Source organism: Myodes glareolus, chromosome 23 (assembly GCF_982192425.1).
Source record: "Myodes glareolus chromosome 23, mMyoGla1.1, whole genome shotgun sequence".
NCBI classification, from domain to species: Eukaryota; Metazoa; Chordata; class Mammalia; order Rodentia; family Cricetidae; genus Myodes; species Myodes glareolus.
Window position 1 is genome coordinate 29,640,710 of NC_142048.1, and position 19,120 is coordinate 29,659,829.

Consider the following 19,120-nt stretch of genomic DNA (forward strand, 5'->3'; position numbering starts at 1 on the left):
AAGATGTGGCAGGGGCATTACAATAACCTAACAGGCATGGACAAGAAAGTGAGTTCAAGGCCAGCCTTGTCAGTTTAGAAAGACCTGGTCTTAAAATAACAAAAAATGCTTTTTAAAATGGTTACTGATATAACATTAACTGAATACTTGCTTAACATGGCTTAAGTCTTAGGTTTAAACCATAGTAACAACAACAACAATAATAAATATAATAACAATATTAAAATCTATGTGGTTTCTGGATCTAAATGTAAATCAGTGATAATGAGAAAAAATGAAAATACCTTGTGGTTCAGCAAGTAAGAAATGGGAAATGTTCTTGAAATAATTGAAAACTACATTTTATAATATACAGATGTTAGGTTTTGTTTAAGAAAGGAAACAATTATGACTATACAGTCGGAGATGTTTCTGCCACTTGAAGCTGGTTGGCCCATGAACTGGAGCTGTACAGATGCAGTGAGACCACAGAAGACTCCTGGGACTGAGACAAAGGATTTGGTTATTTAGAACACAGAAGAAATGGTCAACTTCATATCTGTCTTGGTAGCCTGCCCTACCACCATGTCTTCCAAGTTCCACTGGAGAAATGCAAATGAGCCTTGATAGATGTTCCACAAGCAGAGGGTTTGCATCATAGCCAAGAAAATCCCATTCCTAGGAAACCTCAACCTTCTATAGAAGGCTTCAAGCAAACCTGTCCAGGGTTTGTAACACAGGGAGGTACTATCTTTATTATACTGGATATCAAATATTCCCTTTGCTCCAGAAAATGACTGTATTTTTCTAGGCTATTCACTCTACAAATGAACATATCCAAGGCTGTTAGTGGCTCAACATCCAGAAGATCGGAAACTGAAAGACGCATACAAGATTGTCTGCCAAAAGAACTGCCAAAGCAAGTGAAAAGATTACACTATGAAGGATTTTGTGTTTGGTGGTTTTCAGAGATGGCTCGGCAGTTAAGAACACCATCTGCTCTTACAGAGGACCAAGTTCAATCGCCAACACCCACATAGTATCTCAAAATCCTTGTAATTCTAGTCCAAGGGAATCTGATGTGGGAGTCTTCTCTGTATGCTGTGAATATTATTGGTTAATAAATGAACTGCATAGGCCTATAGAAGAGCTATAGGGGAACAGAGATAGGTGGGGAAAACTAATCTGAATGCTGGGAAAAGGGAGGCAGAGTAAGATAGAAACCATGTAGCCCCACCAGAGACAGATGCCAGATCTTTACTCAGTAAGTCATGTGGTGATACCTAGATTAATGGATATGGGTTAAATTAAGATGTAAGAGTTAGCCAATAAGAAGCTAGAGTTAATGGGCCAAACAGTGATTTAATTAATACAGTTTCTGTGTGATTATTTTGGTTCTGGGCAGCCAAAAACAACTAAGTAGTCTCATTACAACAGGAATTTAACACCCATGTCTGGCTTCTGTGAGTACCAGACACACAAGTGGTGTACAGACATACATGCAGGCAAAACATTCATACACATAAAATAAAAGTCATATGTGTGTATAATGTAAGAAATGTAATACGCTATATAATTATTGCACAAAAGAATAAATAAATAAATAAATAAATAAATAAATAAATAAAGCAAGCAATTCAGATGCTCGACGTTCACCTGCCACCAGTCCTAAAGTCCTAAGTTTGGTCCCTGGACCCATGTGCTAGAAGGAAGGAATTGACTCTTGTAAATGTGAACAGCGACATCTCGTATTCTCTTACACACAATTTAAAAAGAAAATCATAATAGGAGGAAATTCATAGAAATTGAGCAGAAGTTTTGAACAAGAAAGTCACATTGTGAAACTCACAGTGTAACATGTACATAAAGAGAAGTGTAACTACTAATTGGATAAATAAAATTCAATGGAACATTTGTATTTGTACTCATCAAATTGGAAGAAGTTATGAGCAGGGATGAACAGGAACCTGCATATTCTACTGGGAACAGTGTATTAAATTAATTTGGTGAAAATGTTTTCCTGCACTTTGAGATTAAACAATTGCATTTCTAGGACTAACCCGGGAAGAACTTTGCACAGATATATGTAAAGATGTTCAACTCAACAATATGTTGGAGACTAACTAAATGTCCATTGAAAACCATAATAACTATGCAAACGGTGTGCATATGACTGGGTAACATTCGATAAGCAGAGACAGAACACAAGACCTACAAAATGTAACGTGTGTGTGTGTGTGTGTGTGTGTATGTGTGTGTGTGTGTGTGTGTCTGTGTGTATGTGTGTGTGTGTGTGTGTGTGTGTGTGTGTATGGGGATGTGTATGTAAAAAGACTGAGTAAAAACAGCTGCTGTTTTCAGTATAATGACATTAACATTGAGTTTTAGATGCACATACAATAACTCGATATTAAGTATAACGCTATTCCCCTCTTCTCTCAGGTGTTCTTTACTTTCTTTGCCTATCTTTATAGCTCTTTTCATTATCTGAATTTTTTGTTTTTTATTTGGAAAAATGACATTCATCAGGCAGATATTGGCCGTTGACTTCCTGTGGTTTAATGCATTCTTATCTTATTCGGGATCAGAATAATACTGGTTTCATAAGGTGAGCTGTGTAGCATCCCCTCCCTTCTTTTCTTAACATGGAATGGTTGGTGGAGGATTGATGTCAGTTATTTAACAGGCGATAGAATTCTACAGAGTATTCATCATTACCTAAGCATCCTTTCGTGTTTGTGTGTGTAGGTGTAGGTGCACATGTGTGCATATGCATGTGGAGACTAAAGGCCATCCTTAGGGTGTCTCAAGTGTAATACATCTTATTTTTTTATCCCTGCTGCCTCAGTCTTGGGATTATAACCACGTGCCACTACAGCTGACTTTTTTTAATATGCAATTTTGAAATTGAACACATATTATCAGGCTTGTAATGCAAGACCTTCCTGACTGAGCTATTTTCCTAGTCTTGGGTCTGGGTTTTATTTGTTGAGAAAAGTCTTATTTCTGTCCCCAATACCATTACTCATTATAGTCTATTTAAATTGTTTATTTCCCTTTGACTTAATTCTGACAGACCATAAATGTCTAGAAATTTATCTTTTTTTTTTAAACTTTTCTAATTTATTGTAATGTAAAACTTCAAAGTATGCCCTAATGGGCATCTGAATTCCACTGGTGTCTGCAAAATGTCTCCTCTTAATTTCTAATTTTATTAATTTGGATCTGCTTTTCTTCTTTCTTTTAGTTACTTTAGGTAAGGGTTTACCAATCTCGTTTATCGTTTCTTGAGAAATAACTCTCTTTCTCACATGCTTTGTGGACTTTCTCCTGTTGTTTAGTCTCTGATCATTATTTCTTTGTTCCATCTACACATTTGGGGTTGACTTCTTGGTCTTGTATTCTAAGACACAAAGGTGCATTGTTTTTGGGATTTGATTGTATTTTCACTATAAGCACTTATAACCACAAGCTTCCCTCTTAGAAATCTTTCATTGCATTCCAGCAATTCTGGCAAGTTGGGCTTTCAGTTGCTTATTCTAGCCATTTGGAGTGGGGTATCTATAAAAGGCAGTATCTGTAGGGCCTCATATTTTGTATTTAAGGGCCTAACCACTTCCATTTGCTTAGTCCAACATATATTTGAGTTTCACTATTTTTCTGAACTTACTTTCACGAATAGAAAGTGAATGATGAATCACTGTAAAGTAATTGAGACAGAAAATAATTCTTTCACTCTTTGTTTTTATTGATTAAGTTTATGCTTTGATAATCTCATTCATATACATAATGCCTCTAATTACTTTTACTCTCACCCTTCCTTATCTCCCTCCAGTCCGCTCCCCTCCCTAATAATACCCTCATCTCTATAGGATTTTCCCATGTTCATGCCTTTATTTCCTTTTGTGAACTATGGAGTTTAATCAGGGCTATCTCTGTGAGTATTAGGATGAAGTTATTCAATGGAGACTGCTGAAGTCACCAGTGAGTGGATGTACATCTGTGGAGAGCAGCTCCCCTTTTTCTACTGTCTATTAGAAGTCAATAACTTGTGGGTAATGGGGGTTAGGCCCCATTATCTCCTTTCTTATCCATGACTGATTACTTCCAGCCTTGTGCAAAACCAGCATTGTGAACACACCTGCTGTGGGTTCAGCATTACAATGGCTGTTAATTTTTCTCCTGATTTCTGGCTCAAACCACTTGTCATTCAGTGGTGTGCTATTCATATGGTAGGAGTTTCTACTTTCTGAAGCCTCTCTTGTTCTTGAGTTCTAGTTTTTTTACATTGTGAAAAGATGGACTACAGGAAGTTACCTTAAATCCCATACACTTAGGACTTGCTTTGTGTCTTAATATATGGTTGGTTTCGGAGAAAATTCCATGAACAAAATGTATGCTCAGCAGTTGTTCGATGCAATAGTCTGTTAAATCCATAGGTCTATAAAAAGCATGTGGAAAAATGAAAAATACAAAAGGTGGACAGTAATAAGAATAGAAATGAGAAGCTAATAAGGAGTTAAGGAAAATGTAAATTGTATTTGACAAAATAAAGAGATTTGACCCCCTATCTCCAGAGACGTTTCTTTCCTGGATGGGTACCTAGGCACCTGGAGTCTATCTGTTTGCTGTCCTGTCTTTTCTTCTGTGACTGTTGGGGTTGGCATTTTCTGGTGACACAGAATTTTTGGGGCATGGTGCTTTTGACCCTAGCACCTGGAAGCAATTGCCACCATTTCCCCCTCTTCTGGGGAGGTAGTGAACTTCAGGCCAGCCTGACTCAGATCGTATTTCACTGTTTGGTACACTACATGATTTTGACTTAAGAGATTTTCCCTTCTAGGTTGGAACATTTGACAGGCCAAATCTCAGAGAGTAGTCTCCTGATATTTACTCGGGACGCCTGAAATGAGCTGCGAGTCAGGGACTTCTATATTAGCAACAGTTAGCCACCAATTGAGCAGGAACTGTTTCTGTTTTTTTGTCGTAAGACAAATAAAAGAGTTTTATATTTTTTGTCTGTACTTGTTTCAATGTAACAAAATGAGAAAAAAAAATTGTATTTAGTGAGTATAATTACTAAAAATAACAACAGTAAGACTGCAGTCCTGGAAGGGTCTTCTGACAAATTAATGGATCACTGTATTAGATCTTTCATGACTACCAGAATAAATTTAGATGCAGTTACATTTATTGCACATGTATCATAAAATTACCGGCAGTTGATGTGATTATCCCCAAATCATGTGGAAACTCCTGACGCCAATGTGTTTTCCCTCCCTGACAGCAACACTAAGTAGCACTCACTCTGTTAAGGGAGACTTCAGAGATTTACCCATGTACCCTCCAACACCCCCATAGGGATGTCCCCAAAGGAATATAAATTGTCCAGGTAACAGTTACGCTCACCAATGTTTGCACTCCACTTGTTCTTTTAAATGGGAAGGAACACATATTTTTTTTTGAACCATCATCCTCATTCCAGTTTTTTGCTTGTTTATTTTTGCAATTTGTTTGTTTACAAAATTTCTTCTCTCCCATTTCTTCCTTCACATCTCCCATATTCACCTCCCTGCTGCCCTTCAAATTCCTGGCCTCCCTTTATACATTGATTGTTGTTGCATGTACATATGTGTCTGTCTATACATACATGGTTCCAAATATTACCTGGTGGGTATATACTTCTGCAAATGTTTTTCAGGCTGACTGTCTGGAACTGGACAGTTTGCTTGCTCCTCCTGCTCAGGGCTGTTTTTAAGAAAGACTTCTTGTCACTGTTACGGTCAAGTGCTAAGGAAAGCCTTTTCCAGCATCTGTATGATAGGTGTACCCCAAAAGTTTTCTGTGTGGTTTGATTACAGTCTGCAAAGTGCTAAGACAAATGTTAAACATGCTTTAGGGTCTCTACTTCCACCCCTGCACCCTATTTGGTCTCTGCTTTCCATCAACTACAAGCTTTTCTCCCTTGTACCTCCACTATCTTGCCCTCTAAGTTATTTGGTGATGGAAATACATTCATCTTTTCAGAGGCTGATTCTTTTTTATTTTGATTTTTCAAGACAAGTTTTCTCTGTGTAGCCCTGGCTGTCCTGGAAATTACCTTGTAGACCAGGCTAGCATCTAACTTACAGAGATCCTCCTGCCTCTTCCAAGTAATGGGATTAAAGGCGTGTGCCACCATTGCCTGGCTTCAGTGACTGATTTTTTTTTAAAAAAATAAAAACAATCTATCTATCTATCTATCTATTTATCTATCATCTATCTATCTATCTATCTATCTATCTATCTATCTATCTATTTATCCATCTATCTATCATCTCTTGTCTGTCTGTCTGTCTATCTATCTATCTATCTATTTATCTATCTCTCTATCTATCCTCATCTTCCATGCCAATCCCAGTTCCCACCACCTCCCTGACTTCTGCTCCCCTCACCTTCTCTCTACTCCACTCCCCATCTATTCCTCAGAAAGTGTAAGATTTTCCATGGTAGTCAACAAAGTCTGGCACATCACTTTGAAGCAGGATAAGGCCCTCCCCCCATATCTAGACTGAGCAAGGTTTTCCTCCAAAGAGAATGGGCTCTAAAAAACCAGTACAAGCACTAGAGATAAATCTTGGTCCTACTGCCAGTGGCCCCACAGACTGTCCTAGCCACACACCTATCAGCCACATTCAGAGGAAATAGTTCCACCAGTGTCAGTCCAGAGTCTGGGAGCTACCATTAGCTCAGGTTAGCTGTTTGTGTGGGTTTCCCCAGAATGGTCTTGACCCCTTTGCTCATATTATTGCTCCTCCTTCTCTTCCACTGGACTCCAGGAGCTCCGCTCACTGCTTAGCTGTGGATCTTCATCTGCTTCCATCAGTTGCTGGATGAAGGTTCTATGATGACAATTCAGGCAGTCAATCAGTTTGATTACAGGGGAAGGCCAGTTCAGGAACCATCGTCACTATTGCTTAGGGTCTTGGCTAGGGTCATCCTTGTGGATTCCTGGGAATTTCCCTGGTGCCAGATTTCTCACTAGACCCATAATGGGTTCCTCAATCAAGATATCTCCTTACTTGCTCTCCCTCTCTGTCCTTCATCTCGGCCATCCTATTCCCCATGTTCTCCTCCCTTCCCTTTCTCCCCTTCCACTACTCTTCCGCCCTCATTTCTCCCCACCCCTCCTAACTTTCTCAGGGGATCTTGTCTATTTCCACTTCTCAGGAGATCCATGTATGTCTCAGGATTTTTCTTAATGAACAGTTCCCCGTCTCTGTAGTAGGGTTCAGGACAAACCACACTAGAAAAGATGTTCTGGTCTTCTGTTCCACTTCCTAAAGTTCCCTGCTCTCTTTGTTACTGAAACTTCAGTCATTGCCTTTCCTCCGCCATCTACTTTGGAGGATGGCTGCTTTCCAACCGACCCTGGCTCTCCCTCAGAGATTCTGGCAGTTGCTGTGGGTGTCATCTGCCATCTTTCTCCCTCCTGAATTTGTATTCTTTAATTAATCTGCTTGTTTAGAGTCTGCATTGCTAAAGTGAAGCCATGAGGGCAGGGTTAACTATTTTCCTCAAGTGGATTGCGGCTCGTATGACTTTATATGGCATGTAATGCAAGCTCCCAAATTACGTTATTGACATGTGTATTTTTATGGGCATACTTGTCTGCCAATAAATAAAGAGGAATAAAATATTTGGTGTAGTTGAATGTCTTAATTGCTCTTTGTAGCTCACATGATTGATAATTTTTGCTTTAATTTTGTTTGGTTATACATGATCTGTAGCTTGTTAAAACTCAAGCACTTCCAGTCACACTATGTATACTCATCTACCAATAGATTCCATATAGAATTTTTGTGTTCTCTTGAACTTTTTTTTTAAAATCTTTTGCTTGTGAAGTTCCCTAGATGGTGACTGAGACCTATACTTTCACGTGGCATACGTCAAAGCTAATCTCATGGATGCTCTTAAAGCTCTCATGGCTGAGACATCCTCCGTACAAGGCTTGAGATAAGTATGGTTTGTTGGAGAGCACTTCAGTGCCAAATTCCACATAGTAATTAGTGAATCTGAAAGAGGCTCAAGCGGTCTCCTCAACAAAGCCAAGATATATGACATCTCACATCTTTCTCTAGATAAACAGACAGATAACAAGTTCGTTGTTTTCATAGCTCTGGAAGCATGAAAGAGTGTGGTCACATATGAGAGGTGATCGAAGATGTTCTTGGTTATGGGAGAGCAAGATCTGCCTTGGTGTCTAAGTATAAGGATCGATATGACGCCATCCTTTTTCTTTTATCCGAAATGAAAATGTCTCTGCATCAGTGAAGAGATTTCTAGTGAAGCCATTGGCCCTAGAGCTCTGTGTTCTAACTATTTTAGCTGTTCTCAGTGTGCTCACACTCAAAAGCAAGCATGAACCTTAAAGAAACTGGACAAGCCCGTACAACTAAGAACAGGCGCCGGTGTTGGCAGCGCACACCTTTAATCCCAGAGCTTGGGAAGCAGCGGCAGGCAGATCTCTGTGAGTTTGAGACTAGCGTGGTCTACCAGAGCTAGTTCCAGGACAGGCTGCAAAGCTACAAAGAAACCCTGTCTCGAAAAACTAAAACAAATAAATAGAAAAAAATAAAGAAAAAGAAAAAGGGCTTTAGAAGAAACCAGTAGATATGCCATCCTCTAATCCATCCATAGTATTGGACAAGGTGGTGGGCAAGGACATAACCCCAAAGTGCCTTAAGCAATTGGGATGCTCTATAGAGCTGGGCTCTGCAAAGAGTACATTTCTGCCTAATACTGTAAGACCTAGAGAACTATTAGTTTTACTTTTCATTGAATTGTTTATTGGAGATGTTCCTATAGCAAAAGACAAGCATGGAACGTTTTTGAGTTTTGGTCTCTGGGCATAGGCTTTCTTTCTGCATAATAGGCACACATGACCGTCGGTGCCTTTCCCAGTGTCTTACCCAACATCATCCGAATTAACAAAACAGACCCCCACAGTCCATGCTGTGGTAAAGAATTCCTGCAGGTGTAGTAACCCTTCCACGCTGCCTCCTAATTACCACCTTGCTATCTCCTAGGCAAAGTGGAGCTATTGTAAATATTCTCAGCAAATGATCTAGAAACCCAAGCCATTGGGCTCCATAAAGGAAGAGGTCATAAAAAAAGTGGTGTATAATTTTTTTTTGTATTTTGCCAGAAGAATTGAATATATTCTTTACTGACGAGAACTCGTTCTTAATTTCAGTGTTCTTATTATCAAAATTTAGTATTTTTTGAAAAATTTTGTTAGTTTGCTGTAAAAACACAAGATAAGCAAACCCCATATTCCAAGTCATAAGTCAGATAAAAGGTGACATTCTGAGTGTGATTCCTATGGGTAAAGGGTTCAGACTAAGTATCTTGCTATCTTCAAACACAAAGACTTAACTGAATAACAACAAAAGACAAAACAAAACAACATAAACCAAATAACTATTTCCTCCACTTTTGGAAGCTGAAAGTATGAGAGGGTGACGATTATTTTAAGCTAATGTTGAAGATTTTGCCCTGATTTTGTTCTACATTGTCTTTGTTGATGTGTGAGTAATATAGAGAGAAGTAAAGGAGATATGAGGTGAAGAGAAGGAAGGAGAGAAGGGAGGAGAGAAGAGGAGTGAAGAAGAGAGGGGAGAAGAGGGAAAGAAGGGATGGGGAGATGCGATATCTCTCCCCTTTCATATAAACTTACTGTGAAGGTGCCACCATCACGATCAAGTCTACCCCTGTTCATTACTGAATGGCTTCGGATCCAAATACATCAGAAGGTCTGATAACACATGAATTTGATGAGGAAAGACTCAGTCACTCTATAGTACCCATAGTCAATTCTAATTGAGATCCCAATTGCTTTTGAAAACGTCTATTCTCACTGCCCTGGCATTCATGAGAATATATCTTAGAAAAAAAGACTTAGAGTGCAGATAATGATACATATTTCTCATATTTATCTTAATTGGTGAGCAAATAAAACCTAATGGTTAAGTTTTCAGAATGAGAACGGGCTCTGTGTAGAAGTATTCAACACCATGTGTTTAAACTTTAAGGTATTTTTGCCAGGGACAGTAGTTGTAGTTGTGGGAAAACATGAAAAAGCAACTCAGGAAATCCAAGTTCCCTTCAATCTCCAGAAGTTCATTTTGAGGTTAAAACTGTACACATCCTTCCCACTTACTTGTCAATCTTGGGTTTCAGGAGACTGTAGTTTGGACCAAGCATCGGTTGGCGGGTAGCTCTTAGGAGGACAAATAGAGGCTCCGCTTCCGTAGTTCTTTGGCTCTACAGTGAGGCACAACAGAAATGAACAAATTGAGAAGTGAAATCTGTTCATGATTGGCAAGCACTGCAGGGTGGGACACTTCAGCAGCCTCCTGCATCCCCTGAATGTAAACACTCACAAAATAAGCGAAGCAGTCGGCTTGTCTGTTTGCTCAGCACTTACGTTAGTGCTCTGCTTGCTTGTTTGAATTCCTATCCACCCATCCCATCTCTATGCTCAGAAATTCGACCAGATTTTGTATTGCCAATTAAATGGAACATTCGCCATAAAACAGTTTCCTGGGTCATAAAGTAAATATATTTCTGATTTATGCTTCCAATGTCTTTGCACACATGCCTTTAGTGCTTGGTGGTCCTTTTCTTATGCCTTGGCTTTTTCTACTATCTAATACTTTTACTTTAAGGAATAGCTTTTCTTACCGCTAGAATCTAAAGTTTTGCACACAGAGATTGTGCCTAATAGATTTTTATGTTCACTGAAGTGTCTAGTACTCCATAGGCAGTAAATCTCAAGAGACAGATATTGAATGAATAGATGAGCAACTGGAACATTCAAGATAGTGGAAAAATGATGAAGTCGCCTCGCTAGAAGATCCCTCACCCTTTTTCCTTATAAGTCTAAATGGTTCTTTGTTTCAGACTTTGGTCTGAAAAATGCCAGGAAAAAAAAAAAAAGCAAGACAAGGTAGAAATTTGGATAATTCACCCAGGACATGTGACTTTGCACTTTTAAAGATAGAGGTAAGCTCTTTATACATAAACGTAAAGAAAGTGGTGTGTGGTCCTAAAATGATGTGTGCCTGGGCTCCCAAAAGAAATGAGGGAGGCAGCTTCCTCCCCACGAGAGGTCTGCTGCTGTGACCTGATGGGGAAAAAAGGGTTTTTTTAGAAGGTGAACTTTGTCAATAGCATCAGGTAAACAACAGTTGAAAACTTGGAGTATGAGCAAGCTAGGGTGATTTCAAGTCAGTTGAAAGCAAAGAAAAGGCTTTGTGAAACCCGACTGACTTATTTCCATGTTCCCCACTAGCTTCAATCTATAAAGAAAACATTTCCCTGTATTCCATGGCAATATATCTTACTTTTTAAAGTGTACAGGAACTGCCAGCCAACTAGGAGTTAAAAGCAGAGACATTGTACAGCTACTTTGGCACCATGTTCTTAATATATGTTCAGTGGGTTAATGTGCAGTAAAGCAAAGCATGCGACAGCCAGATATAACACTCACAATCCTCCTGACGGGAAGGAAAGTAGCCTGCCAGGGAGCCGAGACACGGTTTCTCCTGTCATTATTCTTTCCATAAGGTACATCTGAAACACACCTTTCCAGCACACTAGTCATTGAGTCCAATTATATATTTTTAGGTACCATTAGCCATGCTCCCCCACCTTACATTTCCAGAAAATTCTGCACATCTGGAAAGAACAGCAAAGAACAAGAACGGGCGTTTGTGCTTGGCTCCTCCTAGACATGTTTCACTTAATTTCCTCTGCTTTTACTACACTTTCCTGTGCGGCTCCTTCTAGACATCCAATAAAACACCTCGCCACATAGAAATCATAAATGATCTAAGGTGAGCATGACTGGCATTCTGATTATCAGTATGATGTGGAAACTGAATCAGGAGCAAAGGCTCACATTGATAATGAACACTTCTCTGGGTCCCTTCTTGGTCTGTGTGTCTAGACTCTTGTGCCTCCTTGTCCCTCCAATCCCCTGACGGACAGACTGTCCTAGCTGTGTTTGTCTCCTGTAATTTTCTATGACCTTCTCAGTGCCACAAGAAAGAAGAAAAACAATTATGCCTTTAATTCAGTTTTCCACTCTTCAACCATCATTCTCCAATGTTTTTTGCCAGTGTACAAAGGAAATATCATTACTTTAGTTTAAACCATTTTAGTAATAGAAAATGAAGAAATAGCCATGGGAATCACTTAGATCAAGGTCACAGTGTGATAGCAACATGAAGGAATTAGCCATGGGTCATACAGGTCAAGAATTGAGTCATGCGCAGGACATTAAATATGATGAAAAAATATGATGAGGCTGAATTCTCTGGGAAACTATTTGCTTAGACAAAGATTTGAAGTAAATGAAAATGACTACATGCTTAGTTTTTAGATCCTGATTTATCTAAGACATCACTGGCTTTTACTTCTTACAATACATGAGCATGGTTCAAATTCTTGCCTAGTAGCTGAATGCAAGGTCAAGAAGTTTATCAGGTAGTCAGTGTTTTTAATGCTTGAGCATGCAGGAAGACAAAATGAAGATGTCTAGGGTATAGAAGTCATTTTGATAACTTAATTTTCAGCATGTCGCTTCTGGGCTATTTGAAATATTTTAAACTAACATATCTCTTCCACTACTCCCCTCACACAAACACAATGCCAAACAAAACTAGAGAAATGCTGAATCATGTCTCTATTGAGAGAGGGAAGAAAGTGAGTCTCTTGGTTTAGAACAAAATCTTCACTTCTTTCCTTTCTTTTTTCTTTCTTTCTTCTTTACTTTCTCTTCTTCTTTAGTCAGAAAACCAGCAGGTGCTGGTATGAACACTGCCATTCAGACTTTGATGTAAGCAGCAGTCGAGTAGGGGGTTCAGGAGCTAGAGAGAAGTTATTAGAAAAGACACAGGGAATGCCTTGGTTCTGGGTATTAGGACAAGAGCAATTTGGGAAAATGTCTGGTTGGGTAATATGTAGTGAGAATTTGGGGACTGAGTTAGGTGAAGAAGGAGGAAGGTGATGGGGTCACTAGGGATCACTGGCTATAATAGGATGCTGAGAGACCAAAGGGTTGAAAAGTCCATCCACATCAGGGAGGAGGATGAGTAGGAAGATGTACCTTGGTTTCCATTTGGGTACTGTGTTAGTCAGGCTTTCACTACTGTGGTAAATACCTGACATAAATAACATGCACAAGAAAGACTTATATTGGCTGATATTTTCAGGTACCATTAACTGTGGGTAGAACCTGGCATCAGAAGAGGGAGTGGTAGGGAAAAGCTTTTCACCATGTAACATGCAAAAGTAGGAAGGCCAAGAAGAAAGAGGAAGGAGAAGGAACAGGAGATGACACTCAACGATTCACCCTCAATGAACTACTTTCTCCTACTAAGTCCTCCTTCCGATTTCCACAATGTCCCAATAATGCCACCACATTTTGAGTCGATTAGTAGAACAATCCATTGATTCTGTCAGAATTTCCATTATCTACCCATTTCCTGTAGCACCAGGAACTGAAGACTAAACTTTAAGTATAGAAACCAATGGAGGGCATTTTATACCCACACTATACAGGTATACATAAAAGGAATGAGCAAATAATTTTGTGCATTGAGAGTTACTGAGTTCCATTCATTCCTGAATGGTATAATGAGTCACAAATATGGAAAAGAGGGAAATTGCAATGAGCCTTTGACTGTAGAACTAATAATGGAAATATCAGTGTTGACTCAAAGTTTTCAACAGCCAAATATCCAACAAAATAGTTAGATAGTTAGTTAGAAGGAACATTAATGCAATTATTTACAAAACAACTATGTATTTCCCAGTTTTGACTTTTTAGAGATCCTGGAGAAAGGGACAGAGATCTCAATTGCAAAAAGCACACTTTTCATTCCATTTATTATGTGTTTCATTCTTCACTGAGCATCTGTGACTCCTTAGAGAAATTAATTATTTCTAAGGAGAGTAAGGAAAGCCAATGCATTGTTTAAACAAATAAATAATAAAGTACTAGCACCCAAGTACAAAACCAAGTGTGATGATGTGCATTTTAAGACTAACACTGAGCAGTCAGGGACCGATGGATCCTAAACCCAATGACTTCAGGCTAAGATGTTGAAAACAAGGTGGATTGCACTCAAAGGGACAATACTCCATTATCTTCCATATATGTGTGCTGCATACCTGTACACGAAAAAACACCATTCACATAACTACCTGTACATACAAAAGCTAATAAACAGGTAAGAAAACAAGAAAAAAAATAAGGAATAAAAAAAGAAACCACACAGACCAGTGTGATGGTCTCTCTCTCTGGTTAAATCTGGTACTATTCTATTACTAACAAAAGCAATGAAAATAACAGATTATAACACCGAATAAAAGAAGAACTCATGAGCCCATTCCAAATTAATAAGTAAATTAAAAATATGATTTTTATCCTCACCAGGGAATGTCAGCTAATTTTTTTAAAACATGTGTCAGGAGATGCATTTACAGCCATCATAACAAAAAAGCAATCAACAGGGAACATCAGTGCATGGTGGATACATGGGTGAAAGTTTGATTATGCGGAAAGTGCTTGTGGAGTTGCAAAATATTTCTGCATAAAACAGCTGTAAATTAGGAAGTGCAAGTGAGTCTCTTAGAGAAAACCCAGGAAATAGTACTTTAAATCAAATTCTTATAATTAATTTCACCCAAGATGGAACAAATTGAATTTGGTTCTGATAAAATGGAATGCAAGAACAATAACAGTGTCACGTTCTGGTATTTCTGCTTCGAATCGTTGACTCACGTTATAGGCAAAACTCAGGCAACCCTACATTGCCAACACATTTTGCAATTATTTGAGAAAATTTTGCTTTAAATTTTCTTTTAAACTTTGTTAAAGTTTAAAATTCTTTAAAAATAAAAATCTGAAAATGCACATAAAGAAAATCAGAAAAAAATTCACCTAAGACAATCTGAACAAAATCTGTGGAATTTACCAGTATCAGTAGAATGTCCAGGCTGTCATATTGTGCTGAAGTTAACACTATGTTGGTTTTTGCACAAGTCCATGTTACTTTACAAGATATTCTAATTATAGTAATAAAAGTAGAGTTAAGAAGATGGCTCATAGAGTAAAGGTACCTATCTACTGCTAATGCTGATGACACTAGCTCAATCCCTGGGAACACACAGATACATTTCCTCCTTGACCTGTCTAATTTCCAACTATATGAACTATGATAAAAAAGGAGTACAAATAAAAGATCCTTAATACTGTCAATTTTTGTAAGTATTGGAGATTATTAAGCATACACTTCATCAAGTAAAGTTAGTGAACTTACAAATTGGAAATAATAGGTACGAAACTCTTTTTCAGCCAATGGAAGCTAGAGAATTTGATAGTAGGATCCCCCACAGTTCTCAAGCCTGAAAATAGCCTTGTTGCTATTTATCTAATAAAGCAATACTCAATCTCCAAATGTCTACAAGAAATGCCTTTGAGATTTTCTTCACAGAATTTTAAGAGTTTATAAACTGAACAGCTAAGGCTTAAAGGACTCTCAGAACGTAGGAGCAGACACAGATACAGGAACACACACTCTAAAGTTTGATCTAATACACAATCTGTGGGAAGACAGCTTCTCTGTATGGGGCAGCACCAGGGAATCAATTATTGCTGGCACTCTGTTCTCTGAAACAAAATGACTTCTAGTGCTGCAAGCTAGAACTTTAGACACAGCTTTGAAAGTAAGCAGAATGGTAGAAATAACATCCTGAGGAAGGTTGCAAATACCTTTTATTTATATGTGGAAACAGATCAGGAGACAAGCAATATTTGATATTATAAGTAGTTCTAAAAATATAATTTTGTGAGAGTATGTCTTTTTATGGGACATAGTAGACACGTTTCTGATGTTTTATTTCTGGTGCCAAGTGAGGAAGAGGAGACTAAGGAAAGAAAAGAGGGAGGGAGGGAGGAAGGAAGGAAGGAAAAGAAGGAAGGAAGGAAGGCAGGAAGGAAGGAAGGAGGAAAGGAAGGAAGGAAAGGAAGGAAGCGAACGAGAGAAAGAAAAATTATGGCCTCTGAAACTATCTAGGAAAAAGCTCAAGAATGAAATCAACTTTTCAGTCCAGCCTGACACAGACTTTAAAATATTTTCTGCATGGCTTTTAATGGACTGGCTGTTTCTGTTTATCCCAGGCAAAGAGGCAAAGAGGTAAAGGCACACCCAAGAAACTACTCCACGCAAGTCTAACTGGGTGAGCCAGTGGCTTTAAATGGAGTTATTTATGGGACCATGGTCAACTAAGAGGGAACTGTGCTGTTGAAGAGTCTCCACCCTCAGAACTAGGGGCATAGCCTCAGTCTTAACTACTTGTGAGATAAGTCAGGTGCGTTGCTAGTTCAAGGCTGACAGGGACAACTTAGAGAGACACTGTGTCAAAATAGAAAGTAAACAGAAAACAATAACAACAAAACAAAAACCACATACACACACGTATACACATGCACATGCACGCACACATGTGTGCACACACACACACAACCACCCTGAAAGTCTAGTTGTGGCTGCTGCTTAGAGACAGTGCCTGTCTAGCATGTAGAAACTCTAGTTCTGATCCTGGCACTACCACAGTCATAAAAGTGCATGCCTGGCGGCCACTGTTCCTTGTCTGAAATTATCTTCTGCTAGTTGCTGGACAGAAGCTGACCATAGCAGCATTTGACAGAAAAGATGTTTCTTGATAGCAGTTTAGAAAAAAATGTCACACTTGAAACAGTATCTACAACTAGTCACATTAGGATGCATTTTTGGAAAGGACACTCTTATTTACACTGAAAATATAAATGGGTCTTGATGAAAATCCTAAAAAACACAAAACAAAACAAACAAACAAACAAACAAAAACCCTGGATGTTTTCATACTAACATTCAAAATATTCTCAAAAGGTTTCAGCCAGACATAGTGAGGCTCTCTTTTAATCCCAGCTCTCAGGAGGCAGATCTCTATGGGTCTCAGGTCAACCTGGTCTATAAAGTGAGTATCAGGACAGACGAGGCTGTTTCACAGAGAAACCTTGTCTAAGAAAAGAAAATGGTTTTGAGACTCGAATAAAAATTTTTTTCCCCTTAACTTCTGAGAGAATGAGTTAAAATTTCTGTATTTTTCCACTGTGTGGAGATGACAGGGCTATGTCTTCATGTTAACATAAAGGCGTCCCACAGCATGATTAACTGAGATTTACAGCAATGTCCTTTTCCTACTTTTTTTTTAAACAAATGAGGCTTTAAAGAACTCCATATCATGTCTAATGGAAAGAGTACTTACTGTACTTACAGAATGTACATTTACACAAATGATATTTAATTCAGCCTCAGAAAGTTTTTTAAAAAGTAAAGTATGATTAAATACATTTTCCCCCTGAATTGCAAGTTTTAACCATGTTGCTTTCCCCTTATTCTCATGTAAAACTAGTTCATCTCAAATTTTTATTGGGTCATCCGTGATTTTATGGGACTTGTCACCAGCTCCTCATCTGGGAGTTAAAGAGCCTTATTCAAGTATCAAAAATTTTATAGCCCCTTTCTCTATCTTTTGTAGACTTTCATTTACATTTATTATTTTATTAAGAGAGGCATAATTAATTTTCTCCCAGCTCAAAGTCATAACTTGCCTTCCTAGTTCTAAGTTTTCCCTCTCCTGTGTCTTGTTCCTTCTGTTCCGACCAAAAATTACTCCACAGTGCAGATGTAATGGTGTCGGGAAAGTATAGTTGTTTAAGGATTTTCACACAAATGGTATTTTCATGAGTATTTAAGTTTTGTTGTTCATGTTCTCCCCAGTCAGAGAGATCACAAGTTATTTTTATTCACTTAGTACGAGAAATGTCTTGGTAACTTAGAATATGTTAAGAAAGTAAGTTGGAAAATGCAGCAGGCAGTGTTGGCAGGTGCCTTTAATCACGGCACTCAGAGGCAGAGGCAGAGGCAGATGGATCTCTGTGAGCCTGATCTTCGAAACTAGTTCCAGGACAGTCAGGACTATGCAGAGAAACTCTGTCCCAAAGGAAGGAAGCAAGGAAGGAAGGAAGGAAGGAAGGAAGGAAGGAAGGAAGGAAGGAAGGAAGGAAGGAAGGAAGGAAGAAAGAAAGAAAATCTGTTAAAGTGGCTCATGACTAGAGTCCTAGCAGCTGCAAAGCTGAGGCAGAAGGATCCTGAGAATTCAGGGCCATACTTATCTACAGAGTGAACTCTAGGTGAGCCTGGCATACTGAGTAAGGTAGCACATTGAAACAACCAAACAAGTAATGAGCAAGCAAACAAACAATCAAAATAAGCTAGGAAGATCTCTTTCAAAAGTTTGTGTTCAAGAAAGGATGGAGAGGAGAAAATCTACAAAATAATTGGCTCTCTGAGAAGAGGGCAAGGGCATCATCATGCAAACATGGATGGGAGAATTTTCTATTTGCAAATTCTGAATATATCTGTTTATTCTGTGGTTCTCCCTCAAGAGAGCCCCTTGTTTGGATGGCACAGATCTTAATCTACAAAACTTCTGCTTATTTCTGTAGTTAGTGTCAACTCATCAGGCATCAATGAAAGAATCAAAAAGACTACATCCTGCTGCTTACTCCTTTCTTTTGCTTTCGAGACTGAATAGAGAGTTGAGAAAAGCTAGACCGGCACTCAAGTCCTAAAAAGCAAGAACTTGGGTTTTTTATTTCTGACTGAGCTGTAGCACAATTTCCGAGGCTTCCTCAGGGTTCACTTTAATTAACATCTAGAGGCCAGCTAGAAGAATCACCAGGCACAAGCCAGAGCAAGAGCAAACAGTTGTATCTATGCAGATATTTCCTACATTCTGTCTGATGCAATGACGTGTGTTGAGTCCAGTCAATGCAATGAAATGATATCTTAGGAATTCGGGGAATTATGAAGGCATGCCTGGGAGGGATACATTATTGTCCATAACAAATGTCATATGTTGTTTTGCATATCAATGATCTCAAACGAAATTTTCTCGTAAGCTGCATTTTAGGGTCTTATTTCCCTAGATGTTAGCATGAGATGCCAGCAAGTAAAGAGGCTTATATTACAGTAAACACAAC